The sequence below is a fragment of the Rutidosis leptorrhynchoides genome, chromosome 6 (assembly GCF_046630445.1).
Source record: "Rutidosis leptorrhynchoides isolate AG116_Rl617_1_P2 chromosome 6, CSIRO_AGI_Rlap_v1, whole genome shotgun sequence".
In the NCBI taxonomy this organism is placed as follows: Eukaryota; Viridiplantae; Streptophyta; class Magnoliopsida; order Asterales; family Asteraceae; genus Rutidosis; species Rutidosis leptorrhynchoides.
Genome location: NC_092338.1, coordinates 292,150,790 through 292,178,786, shown reverse-complemented (window position 1 = coordinate 292,178,786; position 27,997 = coordinate 292,150,790).

Genomic DNA, 27,997 nt, shown 5'->3' with positions numbered 1-27,997 from the left:
TATTTTTATATTATTTATTTTATAAAACTATTAATTTTATATATTAATTAAAACTAGATTAAAATTAAATAATACAAAATAAAACTAAAAACTTAATTAAATAATTAACTAATTAACCCTAATTAGGGTTTATAATAATAAATATAATAAATACTCCGTAATTATTGCTGTTGGTCAGTCAAACCTGGCGTGTCAGATAAGGCCATGCGATCGTATGGATATCCCGTTATATTTTTATGCGGTCGCATGGAGTAGGGTTTCGGGCCAGACTTTGGGCTGCTACAGTACTAGGCCGAGTGATTACTTATATTTTTTTTCCTGTTTTTAGATTATATAAAATATATATATAACTTAAATAAAAATTTAATTTTAAAAACTAAAATAAAAATACTTTTTAACTTTATATATATTTAACAACTCTTAAAAACAAATATATAGATTTTTTTAATATAGCGTTTCCCTTCCGGCGTTTAAGTAGTCCCCGGCAGCGGCGCCAAAAATACTTGATGTTATGCGAGGTGTATATAAAATAGTTATATTTTTACTACAAAATACTATTAAATACGATACAATTTTACACAAGTTATTTATTTATTTATAGAGTGGATATACCTAAACCTTGCTACAACACTTATAGGCAGTGTACCTAATCGTACAGTAGTGTAGTTTTTAGTAAGTCCGGTTCTTTCCACAGGGATCTTTAGCCAAGTTTAACGCTATATTTTTAAAACTATATTTGTAAATATATAAATATATATATAAGTAGTATTATTATTATAAAAGGGGAATTTTTACCGTTTAATGACCGGTTTGTTGATTTTAAAACTTTAGTCGCAGTTAAAATCTAATGTAAAATATTAAAAATAAATATAACTTAATTTTAACCGTAAAGTAAATAACGATAATGAAATTGCGATAAAATAAAATGACAATAAATAAAGTGCGATAATTAAAAAGTATGAAAATTAAAAGTGCAATTAAATACAATGATAGTAAATAAAAGTGCGATAATTAAAAGTGCAATTAAATATGAAATATATAAATTATTCTTATTTAAACTTCCGTAATCATGATGTTTGACGTGTTGATTTTAGTTTAATACCATGGGTTAATTGTTCTTTGTCCTGGATTATTCAATATGTCAGTCTGGTTTTTGTCCATAACAGTCCATCAGTCATAAATATAAAGTGCGAGTGTCCTCGTCAAATTATCTTTATATCCAAAGTCAAATATTCCAACTAATTGGGGACTTAAACTGTAACAAGGTCTTAATACTTTGTTTAATAATTACACCAGGATATCGAATACGTGTAACCCAAGGTTTTAATACTTTGTTAACAATTACGCCAAGTGTCCTTGTACATAATTCACCCCTGTTTTAATAAGTCCATTGACTATTAATCCATTCCCGTGTCCGGTTAAATGAACGATTATTAGTACTTATAAATATCCCGCCCATCGTGTCCGATCGAGTGTATATGGTTATTTATAAGTACGTCCAATTGTAAATCTTTATATTAAATTAACAAACTATCATTTAATTAAACAAATATAAAGCCCATTAATAGCCCATAGTCTAATTTCCACAAGTGTCGTTCTTTTGTCCAACCCCCAATTATGATACAAAGCCCAATTACCCCATCTTTAATATTTTAGCCCAACATCACGATTACTTCGGCTTAAATAAGCATAATAATAACTTAGCTACGAGACATTAATTTAAAAAGGTTGAACATAACTTACAATGATTAAAAATAGCGTAGCGTTACCCGGACAGAATTTCGACTTACACCCCTACAACATTCGCTAACATACCCTTAAAATTAAAATTAAAATTAAAATTAAAATTAAAATTAAAATTAAAATTAAAATTAAAATTAAAATTAAAATTAAAATTATAATATATATATATATATATATATATATATATATATATATATATATATATATATACACACACACGTTGATAGATGAAGAGAAAAAGATGTTTACATTCGCTCAAAACTGCGCCTTTTATAGGAATGTGGCCTGACACTGTTCATCATGCGATCGCATGGAATTATAGCCTCCAGGCCATGCGATCGCATGGCCTACTTTTCCAGCTCACATGAGTTTGTTTTCTTTCTTGCCGACGGTTTAATAAATAAATATAATATATAAATAATTTTAAGAATTATTTAAATATTATATTATATTTATGTGCATAGTTGACTTGTAATTTTTAGTCCGTTGCGTCGAGCGTTGAGAGTTGACTTTGGTCCCGGTTCCGAATTTTCGAACGTCCATGCGTACAATTTAATATCTTGTATTTTGCGTTTCGCGACTTATACTCTTGTAATTTTGAGACGTTTCTTATCAATAATTTGAACCACTTTGATTGTACTTTGTACTTTTGAGCTTTTTGGTCATTTGCGTTTTCAATTCGTCGAATCTGTCTCTTGTCTTCACTTTTTATTATTTAAACGAATATCACTTGTAAATAGAACAATTGTAACTAAAAGCTTGTCTTTTTTGATGGATAATGCTATGAAATATATGTTTGTTTTTAGCATTATCAGATATACAGTGGAAGCAATATTTAAGTACCTGAGAATAAACATGCTTTAAAAAGTCAACACTAGGTTGAGTGAGTTCATAGGTTTGTCATAAATAATGATTTCAGTAAAAGATCACAAGATTTAATAAAAGACGATATATCATGTATATCAAAAGTATGCCATGAGCGTATAATATCAAAACTAAATGATTTTACCCTGAGACAATACATATGTAATTGTCGAGATCATTATTATACCACCAATTGACCTGAGGTCAACAGTGCGGGACGTTACTCCCAATAGCACTATTTATAATAATTCCGTTTGCCTCTTCATTATCTAGAAATTAATGATATTACAAAGCAGGGTTTTGCATGTTTCATATGAACACAATAACATGTTACATATCAACACAATAAAAGTACTCATGTTGGTCGCATAATAGTTTGCCCTTGTGTCTATCAGTTATAAAAATAGTACATGTATTCTCAGCCCAAAAATATAGATAAAAAGGGAGCAAATGAAACTCACGATATGATACGATAGTTTGTAGTAAATATGTGTATGATGGTACTGAACAAGTGCAGAGTTGACCTCCGATTCACGAACTTTTATCAATTATTTATATATTAACACGTATATTGAACATATAATGTTAATCAAACCAGTTTGTGTATAATATATTACTTATAGTAATATATTTGTTATTTCAATTATATATGTTTATATATATGTATGTTATTTTTATGTGTTATTTGAAAATAGTACATTAAATATATTTATTATAATTAATTAAGCAGTGTTCATTATAAAAATATAAATATAGTTTCTGTTGTAGGTTTTGAATATATTTTTATACAACGAGTATTTATTTAGTAAAATAATATTAATAAGTATAAATATAAAGTTGTATCTTTTTACGATAATAATAATAATAACCTAAATGAAATTTTAATTATAATTTTAATAACAATGTTAATTTTTAATAAAATGATAGTTTTATTAGTTTTATTAGAAATTATAATTTTGGTAACTTTAATTAAAGTGATACTTTTTAATTATAATTATGTTTTAAATATTAATGTTTATAATAACTTTAACATTAGTGATAGTAATAATATCGATAATAATATATAAAAGGTATATTTGATTAGATAATACTTTTAATAATAATACTAATAATAATAATACAAATTATTACTAATTATAATGAGAGTAATAGTACTAATAATAATACTAATACTTATGATAATAATAATAATAATAATAATAATAATAATAATAATAATAATAATAATAATAATAATAATAATAATAATAATAATAATAATAATAATAATAATAATAATAATAATAATAATAATAATAATAATAGAAACTACCTTTAAAAACATGATTTAAAAACAAAACACCTTCACCCGGGCTCGAACCCGAGACCTCTCGTTACCCATCAAACACACTTAACCAATACGCTGCTGCTTCCTTTCTGTTATAATTCCTAACTTAAATATATTTAGGCTTTAATTCTGTAACCTTCATATTCTTCTTCAATTAAATCGATAAAACCAATCAATCAGAGATCATTTAATTACAAAAGAGGTATAGTTTATTCGTTTTAGAAGGTGAAATTGACACATAAACGATTTAAGAATTTGATTGGGTTACTTAAAACAGAGAAAATAAAAAATAAAAAAATTAAAACAGCTGCTGCTACAGCTCGCTGTTTATAGAAGGAAAAAAAATGATTTCGATTTTTGGGATCGTTTTAAACAAAAATTTCAACACGAATTATGTTTTAAATCATTCCTTAAAACTTTTCAAACCATCAATTTGACTAAAAACATCACCACGAACTCGAATTTTACGAAGAACAAATCAGTTAACTTTTTAATTCGAAACTTTGACTCCAAAATTAGACTTCGATAGAACGAATTGGAATTTGAGACTTTGCAGAACGTTTAAGTAATTAATTCCTAACACATTTGCATTTATAGATTTTAAAATTAAATTTGAATTCGCGATTTGGCTGAAAAAGTGAAGAACAGAGGTGTCGACTCCCTCTTTTTTTTTTTACTTTCTGTTTTTGATTTCTGATTTGTAGCAATCTACCACAATTATATATCTGATAATGATAATGTTAATTGACTGTATAAAGCAGTAATGAAAATCTTATTGAGAATCACGATCAGAAAAATAATCAGGAAATATAAAAAAATGTTGATAATGCTGATTAAAATAAAAAAAGACAGATAAATTAAATAAAAAAATCTGAAAGCAGATATGGAATAATAAAAAAATATAGATAGTGATCTTACTTAATTTAGGTATTAGGTCTGATTCTTTTAATTTATTTAACATTAATATTTAATAATTATATTAATAATAATAATAATTATAATAATAATAATAATGATATTAATAACACTAACAAACATGATAATATTATTATGTTAATTATATTCGTGATATTAGTATTAATATTTAACATTACTAGTGAAAATAATATTTTATATAATAGTATTATAACAAATTATATTTATAAAGTTTTCTTATAATAATAATATTACTAATACTGATATTAATATTAATATTAATATTATTAATAATATTAAAAGTAATAATATAACAGCTATATTATCTTGTATATTTTACATATTTAATTATAACAATTAAATCATATTTGAATTTATATTTCAAATTATTATATGTATATATACATATTTATTTTCAATTATTTGTTCGTGAATCGTTGGTATTTCATAAAAGTTAGGTTTAATTTTTGTCAAAAATTTTCGGGTTGTTATAGTACCTACCCGTTAAAAGAAATTTCGTCCCGAAATTTTAGTTGTTGCCATCAATCGGCGTTGTTTGCAAACAGGTGAGGATATTTTCGTTTTATTTGGTCTTCACGTTCCCAGGTATACTCAGGGCCTTGCATGAATTTCAACGGATAGAATATTGTTTTGTTTCTAGCGTTTAAATCTTACGATCCATAAATTCTACGAAGTGCATTTTATTATTAATGTGGAGGTTATCTAAAGCATTTAACAAGAGTATCACTGATTAGATTTTCTCAGAAAGAGATGATGACGTTATACAAGCATTTCAATACACATGAAATGTGTTATGAATAATAGTGAGCTTATATAAACCTTGAGCGTTTATGCCACAATATTAGGGTAGACAAAATAGAGAGAAGTTCGTGAAAATTACAGTCATGAAATTGGATAGAGATCGTCATTATTTACAACAAGAATGATGAATATGAGTTAAAAAAATAGAGTTTTATCAACATTGGGTAATATGGATGAAACGATTTGATTACAGGAAGAGTATAAACGAAGTTATCGTAAAAGATTAAAATGAGGAAATTAAATATTCGCCTTAACTTTTGATATAGTTAAAGTTGATTTCCAGAATTCAAGGGATTTAAAGAAATCTTCATAATCTATAAGATTTGATTCTCCGGTATTTACGGAAATTGGGATTTTCTTTGATTAAATGCGGTGAATTGCCTCGATTGCTGTGTTTGAAATTTCACTATAAATTAGCTTCCTCCATTTCATTATCTTCACCACTGCTATACTTTCTTCCTCAATTCATACTTCCAAAAGATTCGTTAATCCTGTTCTAATTCTGGATATAGTCCTGACTTTTATATCAATCGTTCTTATTTTTCATTTGTCACCGGAAGAGTCTGTTTACTTCTACTATGCTCTTGGTTTTATATTGTTTTTAGTTCTCCCGTGTCTTTATATTGCTATACGCATTGATATACACGGTTTGTAATTTCAGTGTTGTTATCGGGCTTTATATTTTCCCTTATATGTCGAAGCTTCATGCTTTTGTAAAGCAAGTAATGGTCCAGAATTCGTAGGTATGGAGTTTCGAATGATCATAATATACAAAGTGGAAAGGAAAGGTAATAGCACGATTTGATTTGTCAAATTACCAGAATATCCGAAAAAGATCGAATCATCAAGAAAAATATTTTCTTGATATGTTTAGAGGTTAAATAGAATGAAAAAGTTATGTAACATGGCAAATGATGATTATAAAGTCTATGAATCATCATCTTCCATTAAAAATTTAGCATGACTTACTGTAATATAATCACCTTGGCCCGACGTCATTATATTATACTAACTCATGCTTCAATTCCCAACAGTACTTCAAATCACTCAAAATTTAAACTTGAATTCTACAGAATATAGAAACAAAAACAGTTTCCTTTATGATGTAATAAAGATATCGCAAAGAGATAATTACTGCGGACAAGAATCGTTATGAAGATATCTTTAGAGATATAGAGGATATTTATAACGAAAGATACGATGATTTTATAATCGAGGAAAATTCTTCTGTAGAAATTTAGAATGCGTAAAAAGATCTTCGGTGATATCCATCAGAATTTGAATCATCTAGATTCTTTATGTATACGTTTAATCTTCGTGATTTGTCAATAGCTTCCTTCATGTTTTACTCAATCCGTTTCTCAATACCAGATTTTCTTTTGAGCTTTTCCAACATACAATTCTTTATTATCAAGTTTTTGGCCATTAAGACCCTCTACAGCTTTTGCTGCTTCGCCAGCATTCTCAAAGTTTTACGAATCTGAATCATTGGTTATAGTTCTGAGGTGTTTTCAAAATTTTGAAGTTGAAGTGTTTAAGCATAGGATGTAACTAGAAATGTTGTAAATCTCAAATGTAATGAATGATGGTTTCGGTGGTTTGATGTGATAAGAATGCGAATGAATATAATTTATGAATGTAGTGATCTTAGGAAGATAACTCCTACTAAAGCTTTGGATGTCCAATTGAATTTGAATGAAAATGGTTGTTCTTCGGTGAACAGATACATATATCTGTGGATGTAAGTATGATAGTTAATGTCTGCTGAATCAGAATTGAAGATTGTACAGTGTAACATATTAATGTAAATTCTAAATATTTCTTGGATATTACCTACCCGTTAAAATATTTTTGACATCAACAGTTTATACAAAAGAATTTGAATATATACCCACATATATATTAGTCTCATCTGATTTGAGGTTGGAACAAGAATAAATAATCTCCAAAAATTTTTAGAAACTACATATTCTCTGCAGAGTATTTCTTCAATGTAGTTATGAATCAATACTTCATCATTTGTTGTAACTGGTATTCCTTGGTATCTATGGTGCGTATGATGTTGATGCTCATGGCACAGATTGTGATGTTGAGACTTGTGATGCAGATGTTGTTGTTGATGAAGCTGATGGTGCTGATGCTGTTACTAATACTGATGCAACTGCTGGTGCTTATAATGCTTGCTGTGTTAATGATGTTGGCGGTACTGTTGAGGCTGTTGCTGATTCTGGTAGTGTCGTCGGTGCTGGTGATGTTGACGATACTGCTGGTGGTGTTGTGGTTGCTATTGGTATTGCTTGTGGTACTTGGGTAGTAGATGTGATCCTAGCTTCCAAATCGTGCACCGTTTCCTCCAGGGTTTCTACTTTACGCTCAAGTCTATGAATTAGTTCTACCCATTCTTCCGTAAGGTTTGTCAATTCTTGATATTTAGTTCGAAGTCTTCTAACTTCTTTTAATAATCCTATCTGATTAGAATTTGGGAGTAGAGGACGAATACTATCTTTGACTACGGTGAGACGACCTTCGAGGCGGAAAATCCTTGCGAAAAGAGTGAAAACGGTGTTGCGAGCAGGTTCACCGGTAAGCGGATCGAGTACTCCGACGTTAGGTGGTAAGTTCGGCTCGTGATATGGAGTACCTTCCTCATTCCTCCATAGGGAGAGTATTTCACGAACCCATCCCTATCTTCTGAAGAAATCATGGTAGTTGATCGGTTGGTGTGTCCCTGTCATGCTGTCTTTGGAACTAGAGGAATTTGAGGAATCAGGTGAGAAATTCATATTATGTGTTTGGAATAAGGGTTTCGATATGAGATGGGTGTTGGATACTGATTGATATATTCGTCTCCTTGAATAGTATATATAGCAAAAAGATTTCCGTGAGTTACGAAGGAAATTTAGGAAAAGTGTTAGACAAAGTCTATTGGGATAGATATGATAAGATACGATGTCTCAATACTCCATTTATGCAATAATGGCAGCATGACGTGTCGAGATAAGAATTGATAAGTATGTAATTAGATAATCTTTCGATTAAAGACTTTTAATTCATAATGGCCTATTCAGGTCTAGGGGCTTGAGCTATAGGATCCTTTAAATCGGTAATCCAAACCCTTCCATTCCAGAGTTTCGTAGACGCCACTCGTCAAGAAAATTCAATGATAAAAAATAATGAGAAAGCAAAGATTTTGAAAGTAATGAATATGAATAGTAGAGATTTCAAGAATCATGGTTTACATTTCATGTAATACATATGTAATACACAAAACCATGATAGATGACATAGGAATGTCAAGAATTTCAATAATCATGAGTGATAGCCCTTGGTGTCTGTAATGATGATAGGGTTCATGCTAGTCATCCTAAAAGAATGAGAGAAGGAAGGTTACAAGCGTTCTAAGGAAGACGTAAGGCAAGAGGTAAAAATATAGATAACAGATAGCAAGATAATAAGAGATAGGCAATTAAAACTAAGGCAGAAAAGGCTATAGTCCTAAAGATTGCTAAGGCACCCTAGCTAACACATAAGGCACACATAAAATGCAATCCTGGTTCTCTATAACAGCCCTGCTCTGATACCAATCTGTCACACTCTCAAATAGGGCCTGGGGTATTTGTGACTAATTATATCAAATCACATATGTATACACGAGAACGACTCTATATGAGACGTTTTATTGAGTTTTGCAGCGAAAGATAAATAGATTACATTGTATTTAGAGCATTAAATGTTCTTAATTGATATGATATGTAATGAAGACTCCAAGCATAGCAAGCAATCATCATCAAAGCAGCAGATATACAGCGGAAGCAATATTTAAGTACCTGAGAATAAACATGCTTTATGAAATTTCCCGTTCATATTGATTATAAACGTTCCATATTAATTGATTTTTTTGCGAGGTTTCGACCTCTATATGAGACGTTTTTTAAAGACTGCATTCATTTTTAAAACAACCATAACCTTTATTTTATCAATAAAGGTTTTAAAAGCATTACGTAGATTATCAAATAATGATAATCTAAAATATACTATTTACACATGACCATTACATAATGGTTTACAATAGAAATATATTACATCGACATATGTTTCTTGAATACAGTTTTTACACAATATCATACAAACATGGACTCCAAATCTTGTCCTTATTTTAGTATGCAACGACGGAAGCTCTTAGTATTTACCTGAGAATAAACATGCTTTAAACGTCAACAAAAATGTTGGTGAGTTATAGGTTTAACCTATATATATCAAATCGTAACAATAGACCACAAGATTTCATATTTCAATACACATTCCATACATAGAGATAAAAATTATTCATATGGTGAACACCTGGTAACCGACATTAACAAGATGCATATATAAGAATATCCCCATCATTCCGGGACATCCATCGGATATGATATAAATTTCGAAGTACTAAAGCATCCGGTAATTTGGATGGGGTTTGATAGGCCCAATAGATCTATCTTTAGGATTCGCGTCAATTTGGGTGTCTGTTCCCTAATTCTTAGATTACCAGACTTAATAAAAAGGGGCATATTCGATTTCGATAATTCAACCATAGAATTTAGTTTCACGTACTTGTGTCTATTTTGTAAATCATTTATAAAACCTGCATGTATTCTCATCCCAAAATTATTAGATTTTAAAAGTGGGACTATAACTCACTTCAATAGATATTTCCTTCCTCGAAAATAAGACTTGGCCACGGATCGATTCACGAACCTATACAAATATGTACATATATATCAAAGTATGATCAAAATATAATTACAGCCATTTTTATTATGTTTTAAAGATTTGAGTGTATTAAGTCAGCTGCCCTCGTTAGTAACCTACAACTAGTTGTCCACAGTTAGATGTATAGAAATAAATCGATATATATTATCTTGAATCAATCCACGACCCAGTGTATACACGTCTCAGGCTAGATCACAACTCAAAGTATATATATTTTTGGAATCAACCTCAACCCTGTATAGCTAACTCCAACATTACTGCATATAGAGTGTCTATGGTTGTTCCAAATAATATATATACATGGGTCGATATGATATGTCAAAACATTTGCATACGTGTCTATGGTATCCCAAGATTACATAATATATTAGAATACATGTATAATACAACATAAGTTAGCTAGGATATGATTTGTATAGATTTGTTAAACATTTCCCGTAGCTAAAAAGATCAAAAATATCCAATCTTGTTTTACCCATAACTTCTTCATTTTAAATCCGTTTTGAGTGAATCAAATTGCTATGATTTCATATTGAACTCTAATTTAAGAATCCAAATAGAAAAAGTATAAGTTTATAGTCATAAATTTAAGTTACATGTCAATTACTAAAGAGGTAGTCATTTCCGTCGAAAGAACGACATCTTGATGACCATTTTGAAAAACATACTTTCACTTTGAGTTTAACCAAGATTTTTGGATATAGTTTCATGTTCATATGAAAAATTATTTTCCCAGAAGAACAACTTTTAAATCAAAGTTTATCATAGTTTTTAATTATCCAAACCAAAACAGCCCCCGGTTTCACTACAACGGCATATATCCGATTTTGTGGTGTTCATCGTGTTTCCAGGTTTTAAATCATTAAGTTAGCATATCATATAGATATAGAACATGTGTTTAGTTGACTTTAAAAGTCAAGTTAGAAGGATTAACTTTTGTTTGCGAACAAGTTTAGAATTAACTAAACTATGTTCTATTGATTACAAGTTTAAACCTTCGAATAAGATAGCTTTATATGTATGAATCGAATGATGTTATGAACATCATTACTACCTCAAGTTTTCTGGATAAAACTAATGAAAATGAGAAAAATGGATCTAGCTTCAAAGGATCCCTGGATGGTTTGAAAGTTCTTGAAGCAGAATCATGACACGAAAACAGTTCAAGTAAGATTTACACTCGACATAAGATTGTTATAGTTGTAGAAATTGAATCAAAGTTTAAACATGAATATTACCTTGAATTAGAAAGATAACCTACTATAAATAACAAAGGTTCCTTGATCTTAGATGATTACTTGGAATGGATTAGAAAGCTTGGAAGTAGACTTGCAAACTCGGAAGTATTCTTGATTTTTATGAAACTATACTTATGGAATTTATGAAGAACACTTAGAACTTGAAGATGGAAATTGAGAGAGATCAATTAGATGAAGAAAATTGAAGAATGAAAGTGTTTGTAGGTGTTTTTGGTCGTTGGTATATGGATTAGATATAAAGGATATGTAATTTTGTTTTCATGTAAATAAGTCATGAATGATTACTAATATTTTTGTAATTTTATGAGATATTTCATGCTAGTTGCCAAATGATGGTTTCCACATGTGTTAGGTGACTCACATGGGCGGCTAAGAGCTGATCATTGGAGTGTATATACCAATAGTACATACATCTAAAAGCTGTGTATTGTACGAGTACGAATACGGGTGCATACGAGTAGAATTATTGAGGAAACTGAACGAGGATGTAATTGTAAGAATTTTTGTTAAGTAGAAGTACTTTGATATATGTCTTGAAGTCTTTCAAAAGTGTAAGAATACGTATCAAAACACAACATGTATATACATTCTAATGGAGTCGTTAAGTCTTCGTTAGTCGTTACATGTAAGTGTGGTTTTGAAACCTTTAAGTTAACGATCTCAATTAATGTTGTTAACCCAATGTTTATTATATCAAATGAGATGTTAAATTATTATATTATCATGATATTATGATGTATTAATATCTCTTAATATGATATATACATTAAAATATCGTTACAACGATAATCGTTACATATAAGTCTCGTTCCGTAATTCTTGAGTTAGTAGTTTTGTTTTTACATATGTAGTTCATTGTTAACACACTTAATGATATATTTAAATATCATTTTATCATGTTAAATATAGTGTATCAATATTTTAATATGATACATATATATTTAGTAGACGTTATCATAACGATAATCGTTATGTATATCATTTCGAGTTTCTTAACTTAGTAATCTCATTTCTTATGTATATCACATATTGTTAATATACTTAGTGAGTTACTTACTCATCATAATCTTATGTCAACCATATATATATGTCTATATATACCACAACATGTAGTTTTTACAATTTTGTAACGTTCGTGAATCGCCGGTCAACTTGGGTAATCAATTGTCTATATGAAACTTATTTCTTTTAATCAAGTCTTAACAAGTTTGATTGCTTAACACATTGGAAACATTTAGTCATGTAAATATCAATCTCAATTAATATATATAAACATGGAAAAGTTCGGGTCACTACAGTACCTACCCGTTAAATAAATTTCGTCCCGAAATTTTAAGCTGTTGAAGGTGTTGACGAATCTTCTGGAAATAGATGCGGGTATTTCTTCTTCATCTGATCTTCACGCTTCCAGGTGAATTCGGGTCCTCTACAAGCATTCCATAGAACCTTAATAATCGGTATCTTGTTTTGCTTAAGTCTCTTAACCTCACGATCCATTATTTCGAAGGGTTCTTCAATGAATTGAAGTTTTTCATTGATTTGGATTTTGTCCAACGGAATAGTGAGATCTTCTTTAGTAAAACATTTCTTCAAATTTGAGACGTGGAAATTTTTATTTACAGCCGCGAGTTGTTGAGGTAGCTCCAGTTGGTAAGCTACTGGTCCGACACGATCTATAATCTTGAATGGTCCAATGTACCTTGGATTTAGTTTCTCCCGTTTACCAAATCGAACAACGCCTTTCCAAGGTGAAACCTTAAGCATGACCATTTCTCCAATTTCAAACTCTATATCTTTTCTTTTACTGTCCGCGTAGCTCTTTTGTCGACTCTGGGCGATTTTCAATCGTTGTTGAATTTGGATGATTTTCTCGGTAGTTTCTTGTATTATCTCCGGACCCATAATCTGTCTATCCCCCACTTCATTCCAACAAATCGAAGACCTGAACTTTCTACCATAAAGTGCCTCAAACGGTGCCATCTCAATACTAGAATGATAACTGTTGTTGTAGGAAAATTCTGCTAACGGTAGGTGTCGATCCCAACTGTTTCTGAAATCAATAACACATGCTCGTAGCATGTCTTCAAGTGTTTGTATCGTCCTTTCGCTCTACCCATCAGTTTGTGGATGATAGGCAGTACTCATGTCTAGATGAGTCCCCAATGTTTGTTGGAACGTCTGCCAGAACCTTGAAACAAATCTACCATCCCTATCAGAGATAATAGAGACGGGTATTCCATGTCTGGAGACAACCTCCTTCAAATACAATCGCACCAACTTCTCCATTTTGTCATCTTCTCTCATTGGCAGGAAGTGTGCTGACTTGGTGAGACGATCAACTATTACCCAAATAGTATCATAACCACTTGCAGTTCTTGGCAATTTAGTAAAGAAATCCATGGTAATGTTTTCCCATTTCCATTCTGGGATTTCAGGTTGTTGTAGTAGACCTGATGGTTTCTGATGTTCAGCTTTGACCTTAGAATACGTCAAACATTCTCCTACATATTTAGCAATATCGGCTTTCATACCTGGCCACCAAAAGTGTTTCTTGAGATCTTTATACATCTTCCCCGCTCCGGGATGTATTGAATATATGGTTTTATGTGCTTCCTTAAGTACCATTTCTCTCACAAACTACATTGGCATAACTTGCTCCGACACTACTTGCTCCGCCATTACTCGTTCCGACACTATTTGTTCCTTTCGTTCTATTAACCCCTGGTCCGTAGACCTCACACTTCGCTGCACTATGACCATTTCTTTTACACTTGTTGCAAAATTTGGTGCAGAACCCCGAGTGATACTTTTCACACCTTTAGCATAGCTGCTTCTGATTGTTGTTGTTGTTGTTGCGGTTGTTATTGTTGTTGGGATGATTGTTGTAGTTGTTGTTGTTGTTGTTGTGCCGTTTGTTGTAGTTACGATTGATGTTGCAATTGTTGGGATAGTTGTTGTTGTTTTGGTGACTCTTATCACCGTTTTCCTCCCACTTTCTTTTGACTAGCTTCACGTTGGCCTCTTCTTTAACGCCCCGTCCTAATCTATCCGGACGAAGTCCATATTGATTATAAACGATTCATAATAGTTGATTACATCGCGAGGTACTAGACCTCTAAATGATACATTTTACAAACATTGCATTCGTTTTTAAAAGACAAACTTTCATTTCATCGAAAGTTGACAGGTATGCATACCATTTCATAATATCCAACTATAAATGGCCTAATCCGTCATTTACTTAATAATAATCTCTAATGAACTTCAACGACTCGAATGCAACGTCTTTTGAAATATGTCATGAATGACTCCAAGTAATATCCTTAAAATGAGCTAATGCACAGCGGCAGATTTCTTTCAAACCTGAGAATAAACATGCTTTCAAGTGTCAACCAAAAGGTTGGTGAGTTCATCAGTTTATAGTAATCATTTCATTTTCATCATTTTAATAGACCACAAGATTTTAAATATTATAAAACGTGCAGAAGTCCCATTCCAACTGCACAAAAAATATTTTTCATATGAAGAACACCTGGTGAGGATTCAAAATATAATAGTAACCATCTGTGCCGGTCTTTCACCCCACGACTGAATACATGTGCCTTCAAAATATAGAACCTCTGTGCCGGTCTTTACACCCCACGGCTCAACACATGTTTATAAAATATAGGACAACTGGTGCCAAAATGTCATAAATAATAAACCATCCACCCGGCTCGGGAGCTCATACGCTCTAACGGAAATCGGGGCTAATGCGTGTCATAATAATCAACCCCAATCTCAGATAATTCTTTCATAGAATGAAGTTAAGGCACTTGTGTCTATTGCGTCAAACATTTATAAAAGCGCATGTATTCTCAGTCCCAAAGATATATATTGCAAAAGCATTTAAAAAGGGAGCAAATGAAACTCACCATACTGTATTTCGTAGTAAAAATACATATAACATCATTGAACAAATGTAAGGTTGGCCTCGGATTCACGAACCTATATCAAGTATATATATTAACACATATACTTGTAATCGAACAACTAAATTTCAAGTTATATTAGTTATTAGTTTGTATATATTTATTTTTATATATTATGTATTACAATGTCTTAATGTTTTCATACATAATTATATTATTATCTTATAATATGTATATTCATAGAAATGTTTATTTGTTATGATGATATAAAATTAATAATAATAAATATGATAATACTTATAATAGTAAAAATAATGATAATATCAATAATGATAATAATAGTAATAAGAATTTTTAATAAAAGTGCCAATTTTAATAAAAATGGTAATTTGTACTAATATAATACTTTTAATAAATATATAAATTTTAAATGATACTTTTAGTGATAATAATAATAATGTAAAAATAATAATTTTACTACTAATGTTAATTCTAAATAAAATGATAATTTTTATAAAAATATTACTTTTAATAATAATGAATGCTAGTAATAATAACTATAAAAATAATGATTTTTACTAATAATAATAATAATACTAATAGTAATAAAGATAATAATAAAAATAATTATAATACTACCTTAAAAGCTTTTTCCCAAAAAAACAATCTCTCAGTCAGGGCTCGAACTTGAGACCTCTCGCTCACCCACTATCACCCTGACCATCTGCTCTACTATTGTTTTATAATTTATTTCATACGCTAAATCCATTTAATCCAAACTTTCCTGCTGTCTTTTCTTCATTAACTTAAATAGATTGGATACCACAACCATCATCACTATATCATCATTCAATTACTTCATCATCATCATAAACATCTCATGATCGTCAAAATCATCATCTCTATCATAACCCGTATCATTATCATCTCGTCTTCATTATATATCATCATTCGGGTTTAATAAAATACCATTATCGAGAGAAAGAAAAAAAATGAATCTTCATCATCTTATATTCATAGTATCATCATCTTTATCATACGGTATCATCACAATCATGATCATCTACATCATCACGATCATAACACTTAATCACAATCGTCCACTAATCATAATTATGATCATAATCATCCTAACAATTGAACTAGCATCATCATCAATATCTAATCCTAATCTATCATATCTTTCCCATTCATTTACATAGTTCGGTTTAATTGAAACCCAGAGATTCGATCACAGCCCACCAGAAACATAATCAAATGGGTCATTCAGCCCACGATGAAACAGAAACAAGGTAGCAGCCCAACAGCAAGTCGACCCAACCTTTATTCCCTTGGCCCGCCTGGTATGATATCCCAACAAGAGTTACGGTTTTGTGTCAAGAAAGTGGTCCACCTCCAAGTGGGGTCTTATAGTTGTCGTCCATCACAAAAGAGAACAAAGATAAACAAGCTATCAACATTCCTAAATCTTCACTTTAATTGTAATAATTCCAACCGTCCACTTCAATAACAAACTGGGGGTCCACGGATGAAAGGAAAAGAAAAGTTTGCCATCTTTTGGTGTTGGGTCCGATTGCAACAGGAAATGGCTAATCAACAAAGTATATTGCTTTTATTCGTAAATCAGAAAAAGAAGTACAAACCGCTGTGGTGATTTAAGGTGGTATTTGCGTTTGAAAATAGATATTAACAGCTGCAATAGTCGTGAGTGGTTAGGGTGGTGATATGGTAATAATCGAGAGGTGGTTTCAAGGTGGTGTTTCGACTAATAAGCAACAACAACGTAAACATTGCAGGCTCATTGGTTGTTTGATGAAGGTGGTTCTGGTGTGGGTCTGATTGCAGTAGCAACGACAACGCAACAGTAAACGATGGTGTGCAGCTTAGTTACCAGAAATGGAAAGAAGGTGGTTGTTTTCATCAACATGAGTCGTAGTTTATTTGGTTTATGTAAAAAATAATAGGCAAGTCGAATAGCAGCTCAATTCTAGTAGTAGATGATAAATGGTGGTGTTCGAGTGGAACTAAAAAATAGAAAAGAAAAGCATACGTGATTTTCTTGTCATGAGATGGTGATCAAGGTTATCACAGAAAATGCAGAATTAGAGAGAGATGTAAAGAGAAGAGTTGGGTTGCAGTGTGATTGATTGTCGATTAGTTTAGAAGAAGAAGAAGAAGTGGGTTGTTTGAGCATATGTAATTATATATCCCTATCTCTTATCTGAATATGTATTATAATAAAGGTAGATAATTTAAGATAGAGAAAATGATAATTTGTAATCAATCAACAACAGTTGATTGATAAATTAATCACGGATGAATGTTTGAGTAATATTAATAATAAAATAATAAAACTTTAATAACACGTAGAGTATATAACAAGGATATATTGACAGGCTTTTAATTGGAGCAGGAAAAATAACAAAAAAACATATAAATAAATAAATAGAAAATGACGTGCAACAGAATTTGTTATTGTGCTGTGATGGGATTCTATTTAGTAATCAGATTAAGGACAGAAGTACCAATCCTCTACAGGTCGATTAGGATATAAAACTGAATATGATTTATCTTTATTTATTTATTATATAAATTGTATTTATATATATATACTGGATCCGTATATATCTGATGTATCCGTATATATCTGTATCTCTGCATACGGAATTTTATTACATAAATATATAGATATATTAATAAATTTAAGGATGTTATTAATTTTTAATAAGAATAATAGTATTAATAACAATAACACAAACATTTATATATGACAAACTTCATATCTATATCTATATCTATATGTTATATATCTTAACATAATATTATCAATAATACTAATATTGATTTTAACTATTGAAAATACTATAACAATTATATTTTAACTTTAATTATATTTTATATAATAAGATTATATCTTATTAATCATATGATATTTAGTGATTATTTATAATATCTTATATTGAATATTAATGTTAGATATCTTTTAGTGTATTTTACATTATACATATAATAATGATTATATGTAGAATATATATATATATATATATATATATATATATATATATATATATATATATATATATATATATATATATATATATATTCATAGCAACTTAATTATTATGTTCATTAGTTTACATTTTTAATTTCAATTGATTAAATTGTATTTTATTATTTCAAACTATAATATATATATTTTTATTTATATTATATATATAAAGATATATATATATATATATATATATATATATACTTATATATATATATATATATATATATATATATATACACACACTTATTTATGTATTTATATATATTTATTTGTAACTAATTGTTCGTGAATCGTCAGGCATGGTCAAAGGTAATTGATTACATGAATATAGATTTCAAAACTTTCGAGACTCAATATTACAGATTTTGCTTATCGTGTCGGAAACATATAAAGATTAAAGTTTAAATTTGATCGGAAATTTCCGGGTCATCACAGTACCTACCCATTAAAGAAATTTCGTCCCGAAATTTGATCGAGGTCATCATGGCTAACTATAAAAATGTTTTCATGACGAATATGAGTTGATAAATAAAGTTTTATCATCATTGAGTAATATGGAATAAACCATTTGATTTTGTGAAGAGTACAAGTGAAGCTATTATCAAAGTGTGAAATGAGTAGATATAGATTCATCATATCTTTTGACGTAGATAGGATTGATTTCTCAAGTTCAAGAGATTTGAAGAAAATATTCGTAATAAGATTTGATTCTTCGGTAATCAAGGGAATTAGGATCCGCTTTAAATGTGATCATCTGTTTTGATTGCTCTGTCGGATATCTTACTATAAATCCACCCCCTTCGTTTCCTTACAACTCACACCTTCTATTCTTTCTCCCTCAACTCATACTTTAAAGCATTCATTAATATGCTCCATCCAGTACTGATTCTTGATATACTCCTAACTTCCATATCTGTCATTCTTCTTTTCCATTTACCACCAGAGGATTTTATTCACTTCTATTACTTCCTTGGGATTATAATGTTTTTAATTCTCCCATGTCTTTACGTTGCAATACGTACTGATATGCACGGTTTGTAATTTGTGTGTTGTTGTCGAGCTTTATATTTCATTTTATATTCATGGGTTCCATACTTTTGTCTCTTCTTCCCGACTACAAGTCAAGCGAATAATGGTCCAGAATTTGTATGGATTTTGAAATGAACATAGTTAATGTTCTAAGAAGGAAATCGTAATGGCACGATCTTGATTTGGTAAATTATCAGAATATCCGGAAAGATAGAACTATCAAGAATATATGTTCTTAATATGTTTGGAGATTGGGTAGAATGTAAGAGTCGTGTAAATGGCACATGATGATGGTACTGTGAATCATCACGTTCCATTAGAAACTCAGCATGAATTACTGTAATATAATCACGTTGATCAAGTGTCATTATATTATACTAATTCATGCATCGGCTTCCAACACTACTTCAAAAACATTCATATTCGAATTTTTCAGAATTTAGAGACTAACACAGTTTCTTTTATGTTGCAAATATTACGGCGAGATAAATGATTTCAGATAAGAATAGCTATGAAAATATCTTCAGAAATATCGAAGATATTTATGATGATATTTTGGAATTTCTAAGTTCGAAGGTTGATGAAGAAAAAAATTTTCCGCAAGATTTTAACATGACCTCGGAGCAGGATATTCTCTAAAGATTTCATCGGATCCAGAATTACCTGGATTCTTTGAATATAGGGTTTGGTCCTTGTATTTGTCCTTGGTCTCCTTCACGGTTAGCTCAATCCGTTTTCCAATACCAAATTTTCTATCGAGCGTTCCTAACCCTCCATTCTTTATCATCAAACTCTTGGCCATTTAGGCCATCTACAATTTTACTGTTTCCTCTGCATTTAATGCAGCCATATTTGAATCGTCGGTTATTAATCCGAGATGGTTTCAGGAGAATGGTATTTTTAGATGATTAAACACTGCTGGTAATATGGTGGAATATAAAAGGTTCCCCGGTAACAATAAAAGAGCACGTAGTTATGTCAAGATTATAATAAGGTTGTTTCGAACGAAAAGTCGAAGTTGACTTGCTGGAGCTGTGACAAAATTAGCTAATTTGGAGAGGAATTGTAAAGTTATTTTCGGTAATAACAATGCCAAAGGAACTAGCACCGATATGTGTTAAGCATTTATTCAGGTTCCGAGTGTTTTCAGGTGCATAACTATATGCGTAAATCTTTTCTTCCATAGATGAAGTGCGGTTGATTCATCCTCCCGATTGAGGTGTTTTCAAGAATTATGAAAGGTTTGAACGCAAATTGGGATCGTCAAGATACGAATGAGGTTTAAGATGAAATCAAGTGGCAGACTTGAAGTATTGTTTAGTTTTGTGACAACCCGGAAATTTCCAACCAAATTTAAACTTTAATCTTTATATGTTTCCGACACGATAAGCAATATTTGTTAAGTTAAATTTCAAGAATTTTAAACTATGTTCATACATTCATTCAACCTCGACCAAGTTCCAACGATTCACGAACCATTAAACGAATATGATTATATATGTATATGTGTATATATATTATAACTTGAAACGTAAACAAAATATTAGATTAAATACTTTATATGATTGTATCTGTTTCAAAATGTTTATCAATGGAATTAGAAGATAAGATCAAATAATTGAATTATCAGATATATTGAATTATGATTACAAGTCTCTGTTGAAAGGCCCACGTTAATTTGAGAAATCTTTCCATTTTAACAATATTCGGAAAATGGTAAAGTGATTTATAAATAAGAACAAATTGTCAATCATTGAGAACTAGACAAAGGATAGTGGAAGATTGAATCTCATAAAGACTCGATTGATCTATTTAGTTTCAAACGTACAAAAACGTTTTCAGTTTAAAAAGAACTTTATTATTAAAACTTATATAACTTTTATAAATATCTAGAACCACTTTTGACAACTCATTACTTAACTAGTATGATAAAGATAACGATATTTATATTTTATTTTATATATATAACGATTTAAATTAATATTATATATATTTATATGCGTATTATATGTACATAGTTTTATACTTTTACTATACTTAAACTTTACCTTTACTTTATTTTTACTTTACTTTAACTTTAATAATTCATACTTTAATAATTCACTTTAATAATTCATACTTTAATAATTCACTTTAATAATTCATACTTTAATAATTCACTTTAATAATTCATACTTTAATAATTCACTTTAATAATTCAAAAATCTGTTATAAATAGAATTCAATAGGTTTCATTATTTCATAGAAACTTGAAAATATTTTTCTCTAAACTCTCTCAATCGATTTACATATATATATATTTACTCCGTATTATTTCAAGATATTATTAGTATACATAAAATATTACGACGGAGTGCTGTCCGAGTGATTTCGAAATTGTTTTTCGAGTGGGATAGGATTAAGGAAATTATGGGTTATAGCTATGGAAGTGATTGAGTATGGTTCATGGGTATGCTCGTGAGTTCAATATAGTGTTTATCATTTCCGTTGCGTCTACGTACCTTTCCTGCAATATTGAATCTCAATATTGATACGTGAGTACTCATAATTTAACTTTTACATACTAATAGTGTATCCCTGACTAGTGCTCGAGTATTTAGGATTATGCATGCTTGTACTTTTGATATTGCCCTTAGACAGGTTAGGTTGAATGTTGAATTAGTTACACTTGCGGTTGAGATAAGGTATAAGATATGCATGTCCTTGGAAAGCTAGCGAAAAATTAAGAACTTTTCCTTTAGATATCGAATGGTTTCGATGAACGGATTAGAAGTTATAATCAATTGAATTTTCGATATTTTTATTAAAAATGATTATTATTATCGTCGTTTTTATCGTCGTTCTAGTTTTATCTTATTATTATCATTATTATTATCTTTATCAATAAAAGGGATTTATCATTAAAAATTGTTATTTTTTTATTATTACTATCGTTATTATCGTTAAAGTTATAATTAGTATTATTATTATTATCCAATTATTATTATTATTATTATTGGTATTATTATTATTATTATTATTATCATTATTAATATATATATATATATATATATATATATATATATATCATTATTTAAAAATGGTTATTGTTATTGTTATTATTATTATTACTATATTATCATTAAGATAATTATTAGTATTATCGTTAATAATGTTATAGTAACTATCATTATTAATATTAGTGTAATTAAAACAAATATTTGTAACACCTAATTATTTTGATTACTATTATTATCATTATTATGAACACGATATAAAAGACGATTAAAAGCTATTAAATGAAACGATTAGGAAATAATGGGTAAGAGTATCATGATGAAATTAAAATGTTATAAGATATTGATTTAGATAAAATTATCGTTCTTATTATTTTTATCATTACTATTGTTATTAAAAGTATCGTTAGTATTAAAACTATCATTTTAACAAAAATTATCATTTTAATAGAAATGTCATTGTTACTATAAAATATCATTATTATTATTATTTTAAATAGAATTATTATTTTAAAGATAATATTAAAAATTATCGTAAATATTAAAGTTATCATAATTAGAATTATCGTTTTATCTAATGTCATCTTAGTAATTATAAATATTGATATTTTTATAATAATAATTATTATTACAAAATAATACAACTTTTACTTACTATCATTATAGATATTATTTTATCAAATAAATATGTGATACAAACATATTTTACTACGTGTAATAACTTACTTTAATAATACCTATCATATTATCTTTATGATATTAAATGAACCCTATAAATTTATTACTTAATATATATATATAAGTATATTTTATTATATAAATTATATTATTTACTCTAATAAATCTTTTAAAAATATTTAAAAATATAAAACAACGATATTTAAACTATATATTAATCATGCATAGATTTTTGGAAATTATTTTGAGTCAAATTTACTTTTGTTGACTTTTGCATATTAGTCTCGAGCATTAGGATTGTGGTACACTATGACTTGACCTAATTTGTTAGATAAATATTGACCAACACATAAATATATATAATTAATTTAGGTTCGTGAATCCGAGACCAACCTTGCACTTGTTCAATGACGTTATATGTATTTTTACTACGAAATACAATATGGTGAGTTTCATTTGCCTTTTTACCCTTTATATTTTTGGGACTGAGAATACATGCGCTTTTATAAATGTTTGACGAAATAGACACAAGTAATTGAAACTACATTCTATGGTTGAATTATCGAAATCGAATATGCCCCTTTTTATTAAAGTCTGGTAATCTAAGAATTAGGGAACAGACACCCTAATTGACGCGAATCCTAAAGATAGATCTATTGGGCCTAACAAACCCCATCCAAAGTACCGGATGCTTTAGTACTTCGAAATTTATATCATGTCCGAAGGAGGATCCAGGAATGATAGGGGATATTCTTATATGTATCTAGTTAATGTCGGTTACCAGGTGTTCACCATATGAATGATTATTTTTGTCTCTATGCATGTGACGTATATTTATGAGAACTGGAAATGAAATTCTTGTGGTCTATTAAAATGATGGAAATAAATGATTATGATAAACTAATGAACTCACCAACCTTTTGGTTGACACTTTAAAGCATGTTTATTCTCAGGTGTTAAAGAAATCTTCCGCTGTGCATTTGCTCATTTTAAAGATATTACTTGGAGTCTTTCATAGCATATTTCGAAGAACGTTGCATTCGAGTCATTGAGTTCATCAAAGATTATTATTAAATCAATTTATAGTTGGATAGTGGATATTATGAAATGGTATGCATGCCTGTCAATTTTTGATGTAAAGAAATATTGTCTTTTAAAAGCGAATGCAATGTTTGTAAAATGTATCATATAGAGGTCAAATACCTCGCAATGTAATCAACTATTGTGAATCGTTTATAATGTATATGAACGGGTCCTTTCAGTTGGTATCAGAGCAGTGGTCTTAGCGAACCAGGTCTGCATTAGTGTGTCTAACTGATAAGTCGATAGGATGCATTAGTGAGTCTGGACTTTAACCGTGTCTGCATGTCAAAAGTTTTGCTTATCATTTTGTGTCAAAAATTAACTACTTATCATCCTCAGGAAATTACCTGCTTATCATTTTTAGTCTAAGACACGTCTTGCTGCATTGATTGCATGAATAGTGTATAGACAAAAATTCATATCTTAGCATATCTGCTAAATCATATCTTATCGTATCTGTTACTTTAAACATTGCCTGACATATCCCGCAAAGTCCTCCGTAATCTACGAAATCTTTTGATCTATATATATATATATATTCTATGTAATTAGAATACCATCCGTTAGCCAAAATCATTTCATATCAAAAAAAAAAAAAAATCCTTTATCCAATCGTATGAAATGGATTTCGTCATCAGTTCAAGTCACTCAGATTCCGAAATGGAATCCCATTCAAGCTCCGAAAGCAGTGTGACCGGAATAGATCAACCAATCAGTCATCACCTATTCTGGATGAATTGGGGATGGGTTCGTAGCCTCCTCAATCATTGGAGACAAGAAGAAGGTGATCCCTTCCATCCACCACATTGCCCTCTTGACGAAGAACCTGAAGCACTTACCGGCGAACCTGTCTGAAACACCATGTTCTCGCTCATTTCCAGAGTATCTCGTCACGATTATATATTACATCAAATTTTAGATTTTATTTATCCGCTCGTCCGAACCGACAATCACCCCGGTGTAATAGAAGAAGTCAACGAGCTTCGCGCTCGGGTAGTGGCTTTGGAGAATATGGTGCAGAGATTACAAACACCAGCAGTAGCATCAGCAGCATAACCAGTACCACCATCATCAATGCCAATAGTACCATTACCACCTCCAACCACAACCGCGTCGTAAACCTCAACTTCACAATCTGTCCCACGAGCATCAACGTCATACGCATCATAGATACCAAGGAGTACCAACAACAATAACTGACGAAGTATTAATTCATAACTTCATTGGAGAAACATTCTGCGCCGATTATGTAATCTCTAAAGTCTTAGAGATTATCTAATCTAGCCCTAACCATAAATCAGTTAAGCGAACCAAAAATGATAGAAGGAAGAGTAGAAACCCTGACAAAAATGGTGTGTGATTAACAAGCTAAACTTGCTTTACCAACAGCATCAGCAGTACCGTTAGAGTTACCAGCATCGTCAGTACAGTCAACATCCAAATCAACAACACCGATAACATCACAAACTCCGTCAGTTCAAGAATCACTATGGACATCATTACGAATCAATAACGTGTATATTGTATCAACGAGTTATGAAGAATTAACTCATTCCCTCTCAAGAAATTATATGTATATTATATATATATATATATATATATATATATATATATATATATATATATATATATATATATATATATATATATATATATATATATATATATATATATATATATATTTTTTGAAATAAATCTTTCCGTGCTAAACTATTGTGTGTGAATCTTAACTACTCGGTTAATTCATATTACAAATATGCAATAATGTACGTCCTTCGGCCGCAACTTAACCAGCGTTAACTACAATCTCTGTCGCAATTCAACAAATTCCAATTCATAATAAATCAAGTATATATTTGATTTTACACTTTCATCATCGATGTGCCCGAAACTTTTCAGATAACATCATTCGTACTTTGCGAAATTCACAAGAATTCCACGAACCGAACATCATACATCAACAAATAATGAAGTATTGATTCATAATTTCAATGTCATTAAAGAAATACTGCGTAAAAGTTATGTACTTTTTAAAGCCTTTAGGGATTATTAAATTCTAGTTTCAACCGTAAATCAAATGAGTTTAATTTAAGATTAACTCATTAAATCTATGTTACATCTGAATAAAATATACAAATATATATTTTCATAAAGACTGTAATAAAATTCTTTTGTACAAAATATTAATTGTGAAATTTTTTTTAACGGGTAGGTAATACCCGAGAGATATATAAATTCACAAATAATATATTACATTCTTCGAATCTGATTCAGCAAATTATCCATTATACTCCCTACTTTCACAACAATATACATTCTTTTATAGAAATCAAAACAACCATACTCATTCAAAATTTAATTACATATTCTGATTTTGAAATCTCAAAATTCAACTCGAGATATGACCAAAATCATCACTCTTAGATCCTTACATCTTTCACAAGCTATATTTTGACTTCAAAACTGTGTTAGAACATCAAATGTATGTTAACGATTACAATCTGTGTTCAAACCCTTCGAAAATTTCTGAAGACACTTCGAATGATGAGCAATCGAGATGATGATCCAACCACAAGTTACCCACAGTTGTGTACCCGAAAAAAAACTCTTGAAACCAAAGTAAAAGTTTAAACAACGTATCCGCGTCAGATTCTTTGGCATTTATTAGCAAAAATAACTTTGCGACTCCTATTCAAAGTAGCCAGTTTTGTCACAGCTCCAGCAAGTCAACTTCGACTTTTCAGTCAGACTAACCTTATTATAATCTTGAGATATACACCATCGTTACCAGGGAACCTTTTACATTCCACCACATTATTAGCAGATGTACCAACAACTTCATTACCCTTTGACTTTAGCCTCTCCAAAAAGTCATTATAATTATTTATTGAAACCCCATCATTTACTCATTCGCATCTTGTAATGAGAATTGATATACAAATCATTGGGAATTAGCAATCAGTATTTTGAAATCTCGCAGCATGTCTACGCCAACAGTTATATGTGTATATATAACGTCTATCTTCTGGACTTAATTTGAATGTGAATTTTCTGAAAAACACTCCGAACTAAGAATTGGTTCTCCGAAAATGGAAAAATGCCGATGAAGCAGCAAAAACTAAAAACGACTTTAAACGGTAAAATCTGAATGATAATGATGAAGTGTGCTGGCAAAGCGCAGAAAAAGAGAAGTTTTGGAACTGGAAAACGGATTGAGCAAAGTAGGAAGGAGGCTTTGGACAAATTACAAAGACTGAACCTGACTTCAAAGGATCCAAATGATTCAGTACCTGCTGAAGTCATTAACGAATACCTTGCTCCTGAATCTAAACCCCTGCGGACAATATTCTTCATTATCCTCTGATATTAGAAATTCTAAAATATCATCATATCTTTCATTATAAATATCCTCCATATTTCTGAAGATATTTTCTTAATTTTTCTTATTTGAAATCATTTACCTCTTCGCACTATCTGTATTATATCATAAAAGAAACTATTTTAGTTTCTAAATTCTGAAACATTCAAGTTTAAAATAGGAATATTTTGAAGTAGTGTTGGGAACT